The following is a 15,957-nucleotide window of genomic DNA, read 5'->3' as shown; positions in this document are numbered from 1 at the left end:
TGTTAACTCCCACAGGAAACTTTCCTCTTCATTGGAGAAAAACATATACATGGATTTACACCAAATTTGGCTACAAGTTAGAACTTTACTCAGAAGGCCTGCTCTTTGTGATTTGTTGTGAATCCATAAAACTGTATTTGGAAAATTAGTATTTAAAGAGGTGCTTGCATTGGGCTTGAAAAGGTATGTAAAGCTGGACAGTTGGTCCTGCAGGAATTCTGTGAAACCAAATTTTTGTTAAATGGGGCATATGATTGGTCTATTCTGCGCTTTGCTACTCAAAGGTCAGGTCCAGCCTCCTCCATGGATGGTCAAAGGCTATTCACAGTCGGAGCGGGTTGAGTGCAGGGCTTGGCCAGAGGCCAGGCCCTGTGGCTAGTCCCCTGCTGTGCATGGCTGAATGTCATGCGCCGAAATGGGTTAGCTGGGAGTGGCAAGGTCGGGTGCAGGCCTGGAACCTAACGCCCCTGTTGTACATGGCAGAAATGATTTTTAGGTTTCGCCTCGCGATCCGCTGCGCAGCAGCGTTCGCGCAGGCGAAATCTTTTGAGAACAGTCTGGGGCTTTGTCCCGCCTCTCTGTTCCATTGGCTAGCTCCATAAATGGAGGCTAGCCATTGGAACAGAGATGGGTCACTCATTCCCCGAGCAGATTCGTGGGCGTTCCGGCGATTTTTACTCAACCGCCCCTTTGTGAACGTCATTGCGGCGGTGGGCGGTGTTTTTTGTTTTTTTTTAAGGTTTGTTTTGGTCATTTGTCCGAAGATGGCGGCCGGGCAGTAGCTTACTTGAGAAGCTCTGCCGAGCCGTCTTGAACCAGCGTGTGCCAGTTCACGCCCCCCTCCCGCTGTCCGTGTGCCCGTTCCCGCCCACCCTCCCGCTGTCCGTGTGCCCGTTCCCGCCCCCCCTCCCGCTGTCCGTGTGCCCGTTCCCACCTCCCTCCCGCTGTCTGTGTCTCCGGCCCCACTTGTAAATGCTTGTTTAATATTCTTAAGGGGCTCCTTTAGTGACTGATTTTAAGATAAAATGAGCGGGCGGATGTTCCTTTAACCTACGAGTTTTAGACTCGCGTTAGTACCCGTGTATTCGTGCTAGACACTCTATCTTTTATAGGCACGCCCTAAATGTCAATAGTTAAAACGAGCGGGTGGATGTTTTTTCTTAATCACGAGCCTTAGACTCGCGGCAGCACCCGCTAATAGGTTGAAAAGGTCCTGTCTGTTTCAGGCACATCCTAAACGTCTCAGAGCCGGCCCGGCGTTGAAGTAGGTGCCATGCTTCCTGCCGGATATCGTTTACCTACTTAGTCGAGATGACAATAAAATAGGGGGCTATGTTGTGTTACAGATTAGAATTTCACACTGCTGGGATATCGTGAAAGCATATTCGCCATCCGGAAAAAACAGCGTGTTGTACCAGCTCTGAGACCGTCGACCTTTTCAGTTTATCGCCTCGACTTTCTTCCTATTTAGGTAAGCGTCCCTTCTTGTTTATAAGAGCTGGGTTTTGCAATAGATCAGACGGGGAAAGCAGGAGATAAATGATTGTACCTCATGTTTATATCCTTTTCTAGATTTGTATCCAGAAATGCGTTGAGGCTCATTTTAAACTATTTGAAACTTGGGAAGCACCCCCCATGTGACTTTGTGAGTTACCGGTTATTTCCATAAGGTCTAGATACATCCAGTTTTTCTGATAGATATATCAATTTTTCTCCTTGACACTTCTCTCTGACATTACGTAAAATCTCTGTTTTTCTAGTATACATTTTTAACTGACGTCGAGATCAATGCCCTGATTACGGCCTGTTTATGGCCTGAACATCCCCCTGTCAGGATATCCTGGTAGGTAACACACTGTTTGATCACTTTCTATATCCCCGTATTGATGGGCAACTTTGAAGCGCTTCTGCACATTAATCGGTCCAAATTGCGGTGACTGGGAGGGGTGTGTGTCGGCTCTTTTGACGTAGATTTGCGTCTACTCCGTAAAGGACCCCTTCTGGTGCCCCTAACGCACAGCCACGCCTCGGTAATACACAGGAGTATGAGGATTGTAGCGCTTTGTAGGGCGGGCTAGTGAGAAGATTAATCTAGTACTATAGCCCTCGGTGTACGGACTCTTACTGTGGCGTCGAAACCAGCCAGAAAGTTGGTTAAAGCAAATCTTGGGCGTTCAGCGATAACGACCGTGTGTACGCAGGAGCGCTGCCCCCCACCCCACTAACCACTCGCTTGCATGCAGCACAGCACTCCGACCACGCCCGTGAGGCGTGCTGCAGGAGTGGAGTAAAGTGGCGTGAGTGGTCTGGAGACATGCGCAGGGTCGAGGCTGTGGGTGTGCGTCTTGGAGGGCGTGTTTATTGCGCCGTGTGATTTAGTGTTAGTGGTGTTTCTGGAAGTACATTTTAGAGTGCACACATTGGGCTACACAATAAACAAGTGGCACCACCTACAAAGGTGTTGTATCTATGTGCTTACATCTGTGTGCTTGTATTTTTATATTTAGATATTGAGCAATACACTCTGACATGCAAAGTCACTTTCAACATTTTAAGCAAATATCGCTACTTGGCAAGGTAGTTCGACAGGGGCAATTTAACTTTGTCGTTTTGTAGGGGATCCGCGGTGTGTGGTTCATGTGGTATTTGTCCCTCACAGTTACAATTGCAGCCTCTCTCGTGTAGTCAGGACATAATGTTTCTACTTCTGAGGTTTCATTTAGCTATTTAAGGTATTCTGGGAGTTGTTTTCGTTTGAGTGGCAGGCCGGATACCAATGGTTTGTTCAGAATAGCCAAGCACTGGAAACATGGCTGTGCTTGCTTCCCTGCCCCCTGGCTGTGCTTGCTTCCTGGCCCCCTGGATGTGCTTGCTTCCCTGCCCCCTGGCTGTGCTTGCTTCCCTGCCCCCTGGCTGTGCTTGCTTCTCTGCCCCCTGGCTGTGCTTGCTTCTCTGCCCCCTGGCTGTGCTTGCTTCCCTGTCCCCTGGCTGTGCTTGCTTCCCTGCCCATGCTTGCTTCCCTGACCCCTGGCTGTGCTTGCTTTCCCGCCCCCTGGCTGCGCTTGCTCCCCCGCCCCCTGGTTCCCCTTCCCCTGGCTGTGCTTGTTCCCCTGCAACCTGGCTGTGCTTGCTCCCCTGCAACCTGGCTGTGCTTGCTTCCCTGCCACCTGGCTGTGCTTGCTTCCCTGCCACCTGGCTGTGTTTGCTTCCCTGCCCCCTCGCTGTGCTTGCTTCCCTGCCCCCTCGCTGTGCTTGCTTCCCTGCCCCCTCGCTGTGCTTCCTTCCCTGCCCCCTCGCTGTGCTTGCTTCCCTGCCCCCTCGCTGTGCTTGCTTCCCTGCCCCCTGGCTGTGCTTGCTTCTCTACCCCCTGGCTGTGCTTGCTTCCCTGTCCCCTGGCTGTGCTTGCTTCCCTGCCCATGCTTGCTTCCCTGACCCCTGGCTGTGCTTGCTTCCCCGCCCCCTGGCTGCGCTTGCTCCCCCGCCCCCTGGTTCCCCTTCCCCTGGCTGTGCTTGCTCCCCTGCAACCTGGCTGTGCTTGCTCCCCTGCAACCTGGCTGTGCTTGCTTTCCTGCCACCTGGCTGTGCTTGCTTCCCTGCCACCTGGCTGTGCTTGCTTCCCTGCCCCCTCGCTGTGCTTGCTTCCCTGCCCCCTCGCTGTGCTTGCTTCCCTGCCCCCTTGCTGTGCTTCCTTCCCTGCCCCCTCGCTGTGCTTGCTTCCCTGCCCCCTCGCTGTGCTTGCTTCCCTGCCCCCTCGCTGTGCTTGCTTCCCTGCCCCCTGAGTGTGTGTGTGGCTCTGGGTGTGTGTGTGTGGCTCTGGGTGTGTGTGTGTGGCTCTGGGTGTGTGTGTGTGTGGCTCTGGGTGTGTGTGTGTGGCTCTGGGTGTGTGTGTGTGGCTCTGGGTGTGTGTGTGTGTGTGTGTGGCTCTGGGTGTGTGTGGCTGGCTCTGGGTGTGTGTGTGTGTGTGTGGCTCTGGGTGTGTTTGTGTGGTAGTAATTGCTGTCTGCTGAGCTCGTCCGTAGGGTACAATAGGTCTCACATTTGCGAGAGATTAAGCTAATGGCAATGTAAATGACAATGCCATTTATTTATCTGTTTTCAAAACCAACACATAAATACAAATTTTGTCATTTACAATGCCAATAGCTCTAACTTTTTCAAAGGCGAAACCATTGCATTGTAAATGCTTGTCTAGTTTGTTTTTTGTGGTTTTTTAAACATAAGCTAAGATCTTATTGCCATACTAACGACAAGTATCTCCAACTTAGAGATTTTTGTTTAAAGAAATTATGCAAACTTACTTCTAATAAACTAATAGAGGCTATACAAACAAAAAAAAAGATTGGCCTGATATATCGTTTATTGTTGGAGTATAAACCTGATGATCTGAACAAATATAATATATATTGGCAGAATCAGCTGGAAGAAACCGACCTGAGTATTGTAGACACTATATCAATGACTAAAGATATATGTATGTCAGCCAACATGAAAGCACAAGTATATAAAACTATATTTAGACTATATTATACCTCTAAACGAATGTCCACATGGGGTCCACAATATGATGGAAAGTGCTTGAGGTGTGGAGGGGAGGAGGCGGTTATACCTCATATTTTTTATTTCTAGTATAGAAAGATTCATAACCGAAGTTATTCATTTTCCTATAAAAATATCCCCAGCACTTATGTTAATCGGGGGGACAGGAATAGCTCCATGATTTATATATTTTGTACGAACTAATTTAATTTTTCAAGCTGGAATCAATCAACTGTACAAGAAATTTTGTGGATGTATATATATGGACTTTATGAATGTACTATGCTATCTTGACCCAACGCTGGCAATAAAAACAATTTTAAAAAAAAGTTATGACCGTCTCCGAAAATTCAGAATAGATTTTCAAAAATGCATTTCCCCTCCTTTGTGCTAGCATGCACTGAAAGGTTTGTCGATAAATAAAAGGTAGAAATATATATTTTTTATTGTATCAATTAATTGTAATGATGTGGATTCTGCTAATTATAATTTGGAACGAGAAATTCATATTGGTGCAGTCTGTGAACTATATAAAGCAAGAGGGAAAATAATAAGGTCAAAAATCACAGTTGAGGCAAAGTAAGTACATCTTGACAGGAGAAGATCCTTACATATAACCCCAAGGCTTTGAGATTTTTAAACATCCACGTCGCCCGTTTCAGAGTCCCTGGAAGATAGATCTCTGCATAGTCCTTTTCTCTGTGTTGTACTACAAGGGCTGAGGTATGTGTTATCTTGCTTAATGCACAAGTGTTTTTAAATACAGTTTAACAGGCAGATTGTGTAGCAACAACAGTACGGCGGGCTGTTCAATGCGGAGAGCCAGTGATTGGTCACTTTTCTCACTCTACACCATATTGCCCTCTACCTTTTTCACGTAGTACTGGACTTGGCCATCCTTCCAGCACGCATAAAAATAAACGCATGGTTGATGGAAGGATAAGGAAGGTAGGTGGTAGCAGTGCCTACGCACTCTAAGTAACTGGCACATCAGGAAGTACCGACCGTTCAACCATGTCTTGAGAGGGCCCTTGGCTTAGGACCCGATCAATGAGTCGAGGCCTAGAGACCACTGGGGGGTAAGAATCAAGGGGTACACTCAAGGGACAAAGGCAGGTCCGGGGGTCAAGTATACATTTGCCAACAATGTGCATTAGTAGATCCGCCCAGGCCACAACTGCACTTAATGCCAATGGACCACAAGAGGCCACATGAGCTTGGCTCGCTTGCTAAGGGGAGTTATTCACTACGGCTTCGCACAGGTGCACAGTGGGGCAAAACACTGCATCAGTTTAGTAATAATTATGAGAAGCCCGTGGGTGCAGGACAAAATTGTCTAGTGCCACACAAACGCATGCTCAACTCAGTAACTCTAGGCCAAAGTGTTCCTGTGCCACTGCTAAGCCCTCTTGCGCTGCTCCTAGAGCTCAGGAAGGCACGAAAGAAGAGCTGAACATGGCTTGGACGAGAAGTGATGGAGGGTACGCAGAGACTTCAGGACTGAGAAGGCCTGGCTGTCTCGAAGCAAGAAGCAAGACACGAGCCGGTCACCCCTGTTCGCATCCAAGCCGCCCATCTCCTCTCCATCCCCACCTATTGATTTGCTGTTAGCATTAATATTGCTGTTGACAGTCACCTCATTTTTGTGGAGCTGTTGATGCCTCCAGTCTGCTTCCAGTCGTTGGGTTCACCACAGGTCACACTTATCAGCATAGAGGGCTCCATTAACCGTGGCATTGCACTAATCACGGCGCGCGGCTTGTCAAGTGCTATGCAATTCTACAAAGTGCCATGACAGGGTGACCTAATGGGCTGAGCGCGAGCGGTGACAACCAGCAGTAAGTGAGGTCTCCAGGAAGAGTCAGAGGTTGTGTCCACAGAATCTCACATCCTGCTGCACTCTAGCGAATTTATCATGAGGCTGGTTGTCCCCTGTGCTCTTCCTTCACACATTAAAGTGTATTTTCAGCTCCAACATCCAGATTTTGAACCTGGGCAGAATACAGATAGTCTTGTAGGCCCCACCAGTGTTATAAGGTGATAAGACAGACTGCGGGTGGCCAGAGATGGGTTGTGGCCGCTACCTTCCACAGGTCAGGTTCTTTATCTCAATGGACTCGAACTGGAAACTTTAGTGACACCGTCCACGTGCAAGGTCAAATTAACTGATGCGGGTGTAACCCAGTGCAAAGTTAAAATAGCATTAAAATCTCAATATTCACGTGGCATTTCCGTGAGGTAGCAGACAAAATTACAACATTGTGATGCATGCTTCATTGCTAGTGTGGTGATCATTTTTATATATGTCACTTAGGGACAGATAGACTTATCCCTAGATTGCTATCTATGGCCTCCCGGGTCATGAAGGCAAAGTTAGAAAGAGAAAGTAGACCAGGCTCCCAGACCAGTGTGTCCTCTCGGTAGATTTTACACCTTGCCCTTGGCTCACTCGGAATTAGGAGGCTGTTCATGGGTAAAGGGTGAAACAATGTAAGACCCATTCCATATACAGGGGTGGGCGTAACTCCTGTAATTTGCTATTGTGTAATTACGCAAAATTAAAGCACAATTGTGCCACATTTTGTGGAATTAGGTGATTTTTGTACCAAATTACTCATAATTAAGCGAACAGGTGTAATAATTCTCAGTCATTTCTCGTCAAGAGTAATGCGAAATTACCAAAATGACTCTGCTTACTCCGACATAATCAAAATTTTGCCTAGATCTAGCCCTATCACCAGAGGTCCAATGATGTATGATGTCACTTATGGTCCCCCAATATTTTGGTGCACTGACATCCATGTTTGTTACTTTCATCAATCACTTGATTTCATGGTTATTACATGCTATGACTTACTATTGCTATTACAAAGTTTTTTTTATTTTATCCGAAAATGAGTATCATACCAAAAGTACTTCTTTTTGCTTCCTTTCCTCGTTAAAATAAAAAATGTTAGCACGTCCTTAGCAAAAAGCAGTATTACTTTGCAACTCCCTAGCATTTCTCCTGTCCACAGAAACCATTTAGTAATAGCTCACAGATTTGCCATATATTTCTCATTGCCTGCTCTTCCCATTGTTCCAATGTCCAAAATAAAATGTTGTGGAAGGGTTGTGCAGGCAAAGGAAGTGCCAGAGACTTACTTTATAAACTGATGGTTGACCACAAATCTACTAAGAGCTATAAATTCCCCAACATTGGCTGTTGGTCAAAAAAGAATTGAGTTTAAAGCCCTGTGTATTGCACATAGATTAAAACGCTCTCCAGGTACAGATATTCTTCAGCACCTCATCACTCCACACACAGCCTCCAGAGCATTGAGATCAAACAACCTCGCCCTCCGTGAAATTCCCAGAATCAAGAGAGCAAGAAGAGGAGGCCGCTCATTTGCTTACCTGGTGGCCAAATTGTGGAACTCCCTTCCGGTTCGACTCAGGCTGAACAACAATTTGTTTAGTTTAAGGAAACAACTTAAGACTCCTATCTTCATATAATGACTTACCTATTAGTTGTATCTATTTCATAGTTGGTTCCTTCTATCAGCGCCAGGAGGCCAGTTTTTGGGTAATTGTTGCGCTTTACAAGACTTGTTACATAATATAACATAACATAACATTCAGCGTGGCACAGTGGCTTTCTTGAAGTGTGAGTGACTGCATTTTGCCTGATCACATGGGCATATCTGCTTAAAGTGCCCAATGTGCAATGGAAGGCATACTAATATTTTGCTTTTCCTGTATTTTACCTTTCCATTTTTTGTAATTTATTTTTAGCAACGCTTGTGTTTTAAAACTGTGTTCAGTTTACAGTAATCCAAAGCCACTAGTGCTTTTTCTTTGCCCAAGTAATAAATAGATTTTCCTTTGAGTTGTGTTCACAGTAAAAATGGTTTCTATTGCTGTTCTAAGTACACCTGCATGATAGGAAGCATCCGTACTGTTCTATTAAAATTATTTGCAATTTTTCTGTTTTCAATATTTATTGCAAGTCTAGGGCCAGCACATTAGGAGGTAGCATGTTTTCTTTTTTGTTCTTCTTTTCATTTTTGTGGCACATGCTTACGAACTAAATAAATGAATAACCATTGTCCCAGCTTGGTAAGGCCAAGCCTGTTGGCTTTGCCACTGCTTGTTCTGTATTCTGCTGGATCAAATGACGATTCGAGGGCTGCATTAAATGACTAAAGAGCCTCACCCCCACCAGCAGCAATATGGCGACGAGACACAAGTGAGATTCTGTGGCCACATGTTGCGCCACATCTCGAAGGGTATGATGGACATACTGCCTCTTTGCCTCCGCCACCCTTCCCCCCTTCTGGCTCCACTCATGAGTAGTGTAATGAGCCACATTTTACCAAGATATAATCATAATAAACCCTTTGACCCACCACTTGCGTGTGTTCAGCCGTGCCTAATAGCTCTTGAAGGTAATCTTTTTCGTGTTCTGCGGCAGCATGTTGTCAACCAAGTCATGTCCACAATTTGTGAAGATGTTTTAAGTGAAGCACCATAGCTGCAGTAACGAAATACATCAGCACACGAGTTTTAACGATGAATGCTCTAAACGGAGCTCAACTCGAGTTTAAACCATATGTGTTACATTTTGGTGCATCGACATCCATTTGTGTTACTTTCATCAATCACTTTATTTCATAGCAATCACAATCTACCCCTAGCATGGATATTAGCATTGGACAAACACCTCTTCTCTCCACATGGTGTTTTCTTGACACCTCCCTTTTGGGCTACAAACTTGCTTGGTTCTCTTATTTCTGCACCTTATGTTGGAAAGAGTAGTCTCCAGTGTGAAGAGGGTATCTGGAATTTAATATATAGTTTTGTAACCCTCGTAAACTTTTTGTCTTCTTCGATTCAATGGTATCATCGACTCCACAGTCTACGAGCCCAACATAGCATTGGAAGATTTAGCAAAATTGTTCTTTGCAAAGCTTGCCATCACCTCCAATTACAATTGCACTCTACAAGAAAATGATCCATACTTGTCAGCTATGAGGCATATTAGACGTTTGCACTTCTGTGTATAGCTTGCATTTAACTATTAGACTGGAACATCCTTATCCGACGTTTATACAGAAGTGCTGGTTTCAACCAACAACACCCCACCGCCCTCTAACCCACTACACACACACACACACACACACACTTTGTAAAGAGAAGGCCTGGTAGGTATGCTCCCAGTACTGGAGAGGAAGCCAGGACAAATGGCGCCCATTAGCATATTTATATTTTTGTTGACGGTTCCTGTCTGGTGGGGGAGGTGGGATTAGGGGAATTAGCGTGAAGCATAATTAAAAGCCTCGCTAACCCTAGCATGAAATTGCCTGTGGGCCCACGCGCGCGCAGGAAGTGCGGAGCGGGAGAGGCCGGGCGCCATTGGAGCTCTCTGAGGACGCGGCGGCCTCGGCACGGTCCCTGCGAGGCGCTATCCGCACGGCACGTTGCTGTCTATGCCAGCTCACATTCCATCGGGTGTCACGGCTGTCCCTAGCGCCTGGAGCAAAGGTCAGCTTGAGGTGAGAGCTCCCGGCCAGGCCTCGCGCTGTGAGGGGGGGGGGGGGGGGGGGGGGGTTCTTTCCATAAGTAACTGCGGCTCGTCATTTTCTCACTCATTTTAGTTAATGCTCGAAAGTTAGGAGCGTGTATGTGCTTAGATGGCAAGATTGTAAAACTTATGTTTAGTTTTACTACATTGACTGCATGTTTACAAGTATGTTCGCTCTGGCTTTTTGGGTATTGATTATATATGTCGACACGGAAAGGGCGCTAAATGTATAGAAGCGTCTTTAGAAAGACTGAGCGAGGGAACAGGACCCGCCGCAGATGGACACAGGAGCGGTGACGTCTTGGACATCAAGTGATAGAGAAGCAGTGTCAGCAGCGCCTTCAAGGCACTAGGCCAGGTGTCCTCGCGCACTCTTACCTTCCCCGTCCATGCTGGCCAGGAAGGGCACTCATTGTGCGTTCACAGCAGGCGGAAGATCCGCCGTCCTTTAACAAATGACAGAGGAAGCTGCATGAGACACATGTATGAGATACATGGGTGGCCTGTCTTCGCCCTTGTTAGTCATTGAACAGGTATGAGACACATGGGTGGGCTGTGTGCGCCCTTGTTATTCAATGAACAAGTATGAGATACATGGGTGGCCTGTCTTCGCCCTTGTTAGTCAATGAACAAGTATGAGATACATGGGTGGCCTGTCTGCGCCCTTGTTAGTCATTGAACAGGTATGAGACACATGGGTGGGCTGTGTGCGCCCTTGTTATTCAATGAACAAGTATGAGATACATGGGTGGCCTGTCTTCGCCCTTGTTAGTCAATGAACAAGTATGAGATACATGGGGGGCCTGTCTGCGCCCTTGTTAGTCATTGAACAGGTATGAGACACATGGGTGGGCTGTGTGCGCCCTTGTTATTCAATGAACAAGTATGAGATACATGGGTGGCCTGTCTTCGCCCTTGTTAGTCAATGAACAAGTATGAGATACATGGGTGGCCTGTCTGCGCCCTTGTTAGTCATTGAACAGGTATGAGACACATGGGTGGGCTGTGTGCGCCCTTGTTATTCAATGAACAAGTATGAGATACATGGGTGGGCTGTGTGCGCCCTTGTTAGTCAATGAACAAGTATGAGATACATGGGTGGCCTGTCTTCGCCCTTGTTAGTCAATGAACAAGTATGAGATACATGAGTGGCCTGTCTGCGCCCTTGTTAGTCATTGAACAGGTATGAGACACATGGGTGGGCTGTGTGCGCCCTTGTTATTCAATGAACAAGTATGAGATACATGGGTGGCCTGTCTTCGCCCTTGTTAGTCAATGAACAAGTATGAGATACATGGGTGGCCTGTCTGCGCCCTTGTTAGTCATTGAACAGGTATGAGACACATGGGTGGGCTGTGTGCGCCCTTGTTATTCAATGAACAAGTATGAGATACATGGGTGGCCTGTCTTCGCCCTTGTTATTCAATGAACAAGTATGAGATACATGGGTGGCCTGTCTTCGCCCTAGTTATTCAATGAAGAGGTATGACATGCATGGATGGCCTGTCTGCACCCTTGTTATTCAATGAAGAGGTATGAGATACATGGATGCCTGTGTGCGCCCTTGTTATTCAATTAAGAGGTATGTGATACACATATGGCCTGCTTGCTCCCTTTTTATTCAATGAAGAGATATGAGGCACAGGGGCAGCCTGTCTGCACCCTTGTTATTCAATGAAGAGGTATGGGACACGCAGTGGCCGGTCTACGCCCTTGTAATCCAATAAAAAGGAACGAGACACAGAGGTGGCCTGTATGCGCCTTTGCCATTCGGTGAAGAGGTGTGAGGCATTTGGGGGGCCTGTGTGTGCCCTCGTTATTCAATGAAGAGGTACGGGAACCTCGGATGGCCTGACTGCGCCCTTGTTATTCAATTAAAGTGTATGAAATACATGAATGGCCAGTCTAAGCCTTTTTTATTGAATCAAGATGTATGAGATATACATATGAGCTGTACACACCCCTTGTTATTGAATGAAGAGGCATGAAATACAAGAATGGCCTGTCCACACCCGTTCTATTGAATGCATAGGTATTTGATACATGAATGGCATGTTGAAGTCACCTGGTTGAATGACAGCGCATGAATGGCCTGCCCCGCCCCTTTTTATTTTTTAAGGCTTATAACATATAAAAAGAGCAGATTCATGTAGGACAGAAAATAGTGTGATAATAAAAGTGCTTCTATAATGTCATCTTCTGAGAAACGCAAAGTTCGGATTCTTTCGTGCAATGTTAATGGGCTAGCCAATAAAAAGAAATATGGCAGTTTGATGGGCTGGTTAGCCTCTTTTTCGCCAATGGTTATCTATTTATAGGAGACCCGTTTAAAGAGCAACACCACAAAAGTTGGCAGTCCCACGAAAGTTTTCCCATGCACTTTTTTCATCTGCGCAGATGGCAGTCAGGGGAGGTGCAATTTTTTGGGGAAATAGTATTGACTGGGAGGTGAGGAAAGTGATTTGTGATCCACATGGTAGATGGATCTGGGTCATAGTAAAAACTAATGACAGAGATCTAAATTTTATCAACTGCTATAGCCCTACAATCGACGATATGGACTCTTACCAAAATCTATGATATCGCCTTGGGGGCTGTCAGTCCTTTGATTTGGGGTGGGGATTTTAACGTTATCCAACACTTGCCTAAAGATACTTCTAAGAGGAACAAGCAACAGCTTAAACCTAGAGCAAAAAAAGTAATGGAAGCTTTTACGTCAAGCTTTCAGGTAGTTGATCCCTGGAGAGAGAAGCATCCAGAAATTAAACAATATGCATGTTTTTCTCACAGATTTTTTAGCATCCAGATCATTAAGCAGGGGGCAGACTGATATATGGGCCAATGCTTTCTCTGGCCATTTATTGGTCTCCCTAATGGTGGATATCGGCTCAAATAATAAGGACAGACCTAGATGGCAACTTGACAGGTCTTTGCTCTCCAATCCCCAGTGGGTTGTTGAAACGAAGCAGTTTATTCTCAAGTTTTTCACCATCAACCGTAATACGGTATAAATATTTTCAATTTGGGAAGCTTTTAAAGCAACATTAAGGGGGGGAGGGGTATAGTTTTTAAAGCGAATCAAAGTGAAGAACGTGTTCAGGAGATAGAGAGCCTTCAGACAGCATTAGATAATGCCATTGGAGTTAGGAAGCACAACTCAGGGACTGAGCCCGAGGCTGGCCTAGTAGCTACTGCAAAACAACATTTTAAAGACTTTTTTATCCTAGAAAAATTAATAAACCTTATAGTTATCAACAAACAATATATGAGGAAAATCAGCACATTGGCAAGCTCCTGGCCTAGTCCATAAGAATTGAGAGCGAAAAGGCAATGATTAAATCTCTAGAGATTCCCAGTACAGGAAACATGGTAACAGACCAGGAAGGGATCGCTTTTTCAATATTATTCCAATATTTATCAGACTCAATATACGGTGTCAACGAGTTGCATTGAACAGTTTTATGATACCATGTGCCTTCCCTTTTTGTCGAAGTCTCTTTCCCAGTTCGCATTGAAATCTATAACGACCACTGAGATTTAGCAAGCATTAAGAAAATGCCCAATGCTAAAGCCTGTGGGAACAATGGTTTACTTACAGAATTTTTTTAATATCCTCCTGCAAACTTGTGCCATTTCTAGTGGATCTTTAGAATTTTATCAAAGGAGGGGGCAATATCCCACCTACTTTTCAAGAAGCAACAATAGTCTCATTTCTTAACACCTTCCATGCTCATGACGAGCTGAGCTCGTCATGAGCCACGGTGCTCGTGTGCTCATGACGAGCTGAGCTCACACGCTGGGCAAATTCCCCTGCTGTGCGAGCGTTCTAATGAAATGGGTGTGGTCATGACGAGCTCAGCTCGTCATGAGCACACGAGTACTGTGCTGCATGATGAGCTGAGCTCGTCATGAGCACGGGGCGCTGTGCGTGCCCCCCCCAGCACAGCGGGGGAATATGCCCCGCAGGGAAGGGGTTAAAAAAGATAACATTCCTAAATCTGTCTTTTTTATATAGACCAATCAGTCTGCTTAACACATACTATAAATTGCTGATGAAGCTATGCGCGGCCCGCATAATGTCAGCAGCACAGCAGCTAATACATGGAGATCAGTGCTGCTTTGTGACAGGTCGCTTAATGTCAGCACACACTCAGTTTTTAATTCAGGCTTTAGATACATTTTCAGAGAATCATACAAAAAAACCTAGTTATGATGGTTAAGGCCGAAAAGGCATTCGATCTTGTAAACTGTGATGCCTTATTTTATTGCCTCCAAAAAATTGGTTTTCTCTCCCAGTTCATTTCAATGCTATCAAATCAGTATTATGGGGCTCAAGCTAAGTTGATGGTGAACTCCAAAATGGCAGGGTCAATTAGGAATAGAAGAGGCACGCGTCAAGGATGTTCCCTCTCCCCTATTTTATTAACTTTTTTTTATTGCGCCCCTAGTGATACAACTTCGTAGTAATAACATTAGGGCACATATAAAAGGTATGGCTACGGCTTGAATTATTTGCAGACGATATGATTCTATATCTCCAGCCTGATGAGGATAATATAAAGCAAACTATACAGACGATTACAGTTTTCACTAAGATTGGACAAGGTAAATCAAAGCAAAACAGAATTACTGCTTTTTAATGTGAGCTGAAGACCTCCCGCTTTCACTACAGCCACGTGCAAGGTTGGCGTGTCCAATCAGAAATCTTGCCATATTAGTAACAAATAACCTTTCTGTCCTTTTCCAACTGAACTATGTAAAAATGTTATGTAAAATTAAGGGATTGCTCGATGGGTGGTCTATGTTCCTGTTCACTATAATAGGCCGTATTTCTATGATAAAAATGTCGGTCCTGCATTTGTTAATATTTTTATTCTGTAATGTGCCAATTAAAATCCCTAACAGCTTCCAGGAATTAGATTCACTTTTTAGGCTGCTTTATTGGATGCTCTCTAAAGTTATTTAAATGGATGCAGGGTACTAGAAAATTTCTTTATCAAGAAGTTGATTCAGGAATCAGAGATAAGCTTACCAGGGTTTATAAAAAGAGTGAAGCTACCAAAAAGAACTAAATATAAGTTTCTTCAGGATATCTACGGGTGGATGAGTGACCTGAGCAAAACCTACAAGTCGATTTTAACTGATTTTTAGTGTGGTTGGAGGAGGGCAGCTATCTGAGCCTTTTTTTGACAGATCGTGAGATTCTGGAACTTTTTAGGCTTCAAAACTTTTGGTGATTTCATTAGGCCGGGGAAATCTATTTCATGTTAAGAACCAATAGCTAGGCAGGGCCCCTACATATGTAAGCAACATTTTTTGCATTTTAACAAGATCAAACACTTTGTGCAGGTTCACTTTAAAAGTCGGATACAAGAGCCCCATTCGATTAGCAGTACTCTTGCTACGAGCAAAATGCTAGGAATCAGAAATTGGTATAGACTGCTGATGGATCTTTCTGAGAAGCCAGGCCTAGCTGATTTTCTTTCTTGAGTATCAGAGAAAACACCAAGTCATTTATCAGTGTGTGAATGACAATTAATTGCAGAGATAGGCAATAAATCTCTTTGGGCATCTAATTTTAAAAGAATGTAATTCCTGTCAAGATGGTTGGCATACTATACCACGGAAATTCTCCATAAAAAATATCCTGTGTTTTCCAACAATTGTTTTCTCTGTCATCAAACAGGTGAAGGGGGATGGCGCAACACGTTTTGTGCATGCACGTATCTTACAAATTTCTGGTTGCAAGTTGTTGAGGCTATTGGCCAGGCTATTGATTGCTCAGTTTTTTCCAGATGCTACCCTAGTTTTATTTGGTGTTTCCAAAAGGAGCCAACAGTTAGTAAACAGTCAACAAC

General features: G+C 45.1%; 1 protein-coding gene across 1 annotated transcript in view; it reads left to right on the top strand.

Moving 5' to 3' along the window:
• RHBDL3 (rhomboid like 3) overlaps nt 1–15,957 on the top strand; it is a 605,698-nt gene that overhangs the window by 321,713 nt on the left and 268,028 nt on the right. The gene's annotated exons all lie outside the window — the stretch shown is intronic.

This window comes from Lissotriton helveticus, chromosome 7 (genome assembly GCF_964261635.1).
Source record: "Lissotriton helveticus chromosome 7, aLisHel1.1, whole genome shotgun sequence".
In the NCBI taxonomy this organism is placed as follows: Eukaryota; Metazoa; Chordata; class Amphibia; order Caudata; family Salamandridae; genus Lissotriton; species Lissotriton helveticus.
This window is presented reverse-complemented; position numbering and strand designations above follow the sequence as displayed.